Source organism: Myotis lucifugus, unplaced genomic scaffold, assembly GCF_000147115.1.
Source record: "Myotis lucifugus unplaced genomic scaffold, Myoluc2.0 scaffold_28, whole genome shotgun sequence".
Taxonomy (NCBI): domain Eukaryota; kingdom Metazoa; phylum Chordata; class Mammalia; order Chiroptera; family Vespertilionidae; genus Myotis; species Myotis lucifugus.
Window position 1 is genome coordinate 10,494,285 of NW_005871076.1, and position 3,649 is coordinate 10,497,933.

The 3,649-nt window shown below is 49.2% G+C and overlaps 1 pseudogene; it reads right to left on the bottom strand.

Annotated features, from left to right (window-relative positions):
• Positions 1-647: 647 nt before the first annotated feature.
• On the bottom strand, positions 648-3,052 carry LOC102422955 (annotated as a pseudogene).
• Between the last annotated feature and the right edge of the window lie 597 nt (positions 3,053-3,649).

The following is a 3,649-nucleotide window of genomic DNA, read 5'->3' on the forward strand; positions in this document are numbered from 1 at the left end:
GAGTTTGCAGCTCCCCCATCCTCCTTGCATTAGGCTGCTGTCCAAGGAGCAGAACTTGCCCTCCTCAGGGTGGGTCAATTCTGGGTCACTCCCTGCATGTAGAGACTATGTCTGGCTTGTCACCCTTACAAATCCAGGCACTTGCTGAATGAATGAACAAAGAAAATGTTCTTTCGAGCTGAGTGGCTTAGCACCTGTGGTGAGTCCTTCCACAGCAGTGCTTGGAGGCTCAGGAGTGGTTAGGATCAGAACGAAAACCTAGGCCCTGTGGGTGGCTCGGTTGGTCGGAGCATCGTCCTGTACACCAAAAGGCTGTGGGTTTGATTATTGCTCAGGGCACGTACCTAGGTTGCAGGTTCAATCTTCAGTCAGGGTGCCTATGGGAGGCAACTGATCAATACTCTCTCTCTCTCTTCCTCTCTCTCTAAAAATCAATAAAAATGTATCCATGGGTGAGGATTATAAAAAAAAAAGAAAAGAAAGAAAACTGACAAACCAAACCCAAGCAGGGATTAAACATCCCAAGGCCCAAATACCTGGGCCGCATGCTCGCTGCTTGTGCAGGCACCAGACATAGGCCTGCTCTCAGAATGAGCTCGGCAAACATTGCGGTCCCCAGCCGCTGCCGGGCTGGCTCATTAAGCTTATCAGGTGATGGCCACTGTGCCCTGCAGCCTGGACTGCAGGCGCAGCTGGGATTGCCGGGACTGCGTCCCTGTCACGGGCTGGCTCGTCTTCTCCCTCCCCCCAGGTCTCAACGTGATGTGCACGGCCTGCCGCTCGGTCAGGGGCTGCTCGTTTCTTGAACAGGCAAACCTTCAGGAGAGAAATCTCATTTAGTATATGTGCTGCCGAAGTGAACAAAGGAAGTAAACATCAAGTTTTTCTTCCTGGGAAAACAGAGGCTCATCATCTAACGAAGCGTTTCTTCAGGGTCATGTGGAAGGTCATCCGCGAGCAGAGGCTTAAGGATTAGATGTGAGATTCTAAGAGAGGCATCACTGGAGAAAACATAGCAGAAAAGACTGGGACGGAGGAGACGCTGGCCCCCAGCACTCACACACACAGGCCCTCTCACCTGCTCTCCAGGAGCTGCGGCTACTGGTAGGCATGGACTGAACTTGACCCAAGCCAGGCATTATCAGGGCAAGGGGGTGGCTCAGGTCAAATCAGAGAATGCCTCCCAAAGCAAACCTTGGTGAATCTGAAAGCTCTTTGCTTGTCCAGCCGTCACTTGGAGCGATGTTCTGGCCGTTGGCACTTAAGATGGCTGTGCGAGCACTGCGGTGGCATTTAGCTTTTCAGTCTTAATGAGAAACTGAAATAGTAGTAATGGCAAATGCAGGGTTAACTGAAAATAATACAATAGTTGATAAATAATTATACAAGAATAAACTCTGTTTCGAATATTCACAACTGTAAACCTACTTTTGCCCCACCGGTATTTATACAGGGCTTACTCTGCACCAGGTTCAGATCGGAGACAATGCGGTCGATATTAAAATTCCCATTTTACAGATGAGGAAACTGAGGCTTACAGAGGTGAAGTCATTTGCCCAAGATCCTGGGGCCAGTAGATGGCAGAGCTCAGCTGCAAACCCAGGCATCGAGCTCCAGCATCTGGGTCCCCCACACTGCCTGCTCTGTGCCGGGGGCGGGTGTGGTCAGCGGTGCCAGCATTCCATCATGCGCACCAGCTTTTTCTCGCGCATGTGTCAAACGCTTTGATAAACATTGTCTCATTTGATCCTCATGGAGAAGGAGGGATGAGTGTCACCTTCTTTGTTCAAAATAGTTTTTGAGTCTTGTATGTAGTTTGTTTTGTTTAAGGAGGTGAAAGGCATAGTAGCTACACCTGTATGCATTTCCCAAAGCCACAGAAAGAACTCGGCACACAGGTAGTGTTTCATTTTTTTGCAGGCATCTGTGTCTATTTTTTTTTTAAATGGTGTATTAACTTTAATAACAAAAGGGTCACTAGGTGGTCACATCCTCTCCTGGTCATTCATACCCTCCACCCCTCAAATCCTCAATGTTGGTTTTACAAAGGAGTCAAAAGCAGCCCTTGGGGACCATTATCCCTCAAACAGGAATTAGGATTCAAAAAGAGACACAAAACTCAGCTCTTCTTTCATTTAAAAAATAAAGTGGAGAAACTTTTAGGTTAAAAAAACACACACACATAAAATATTCTGATAGCTGCCTCGGGAGTAGACCTTAATCCTTCTACCTGGAGAGATGCCTTCATATCTGCAGGAGGCCACGGACTAAAGCCAAACTGAGCCCATTCCTCCTTCTCTCTCCGGCTCTTTGGTGGCTTTTCTTAGGCCCTCCAGGCGATTTGAGTGGCTCCGTGTCTGCAACTGTGGTGATGACCCAGGGACTAGAACAGGATGTACCATCTGTCTCAGGGCCTGTTGCCGTGCCCTCTTGGACTCAGGCTCTGATGCTTCTCTCAGCGATGCCGGGCGGGGGTGGGGGGGGGGCAATTTCTCCTCCTCTTCACTGGATTCCACATCATCCATGTCCTGTCTAGAGCGCGAACCCGAGGCTCCACTTGCTTGGCTTGCTCAGGCACACGGCGTTTCTGTGGCCGGCCCAGAATGATATCAGACTCTCTCACCGTGAGTAGTTCATCAATGAACTCATCTACGTGCATCAGTTCAAACTTTCCATTTTGGTTCTGGCTCTTAATTCTTCTATAGTCGTTGTGCAGAGGCTCCAAGTACTTGTAGCAGCTCCAATCAATTGCAGTGCCTGTTGGCCTCATGTAAAGTGCTCCCAACATGTGGATATACTTGAAGTCTTCATTTTTTATAAACTCAACAATGAGCTCCTTCTCCAGTGGAATCTGAAGCATCCTCAAGGTCAAACACAGAAAGGGAGCTGGTTTTATGTTGCCACCGTAGACACCTCCCACAAACCTGAACTCCATGGCTTCATTGACTACAAGTTCAGCCGTGAGCCCAAAGCCGTCCTCTTTCCAGTACTTGGGCTCCTAGATTCGCGCCCGAAGGATCTCGTCCACCAGGTATCAAGGGTGGGTGAGCATCCCGGACCCTGCAGTTTGTCGTTTTAGAATGCCTTCAGTTCTATTTCTGTCAGGTCCTTTAGTGTGTCATGTCCAGGTTAAAAAAATAAGTAAAAAAAAACCCAGTGAGAATAGGAGAAAGGTGGGGAAGTCTCATTTACATAGCTCAGGTGACCATCTTGAACTTGAAAATGTTGCACGGGTTCCTTACAGAGACCGTGTCGCGATGCTGATGGAATCCTGATTCTGTTTAACTCAATGGCTGGTGTTTTTCCCTCTGGTGAAACCAGTCCACTAGAAGCCAGTGGGTGCAGGGGGCAAGCCATGGCAGCTGGAGGTTACCCAGCTCAAGCAGTGTCTCCTTACCCACCTCCCACTTAGAGCCATGACCATGAGCTTGTGACCAGCTCTTAAGGCCTTTTATCTGGAGGTCTCCGGGGAGGGTCTCAATAGAACATTCATCAATTTTCCAGGTGTGTCTTCTCAGGGTTGTGGCCTCTGCTGATTGGCTGGCGTCAGGGCAGGGGCTCATTAGTCATCGTCGCTGGTCCTGACGTCAGCTATGGCATTGTCCTGCCTGGCCTTGCTGCTTTCTGGGCCTGCAGCTGAAACACAACT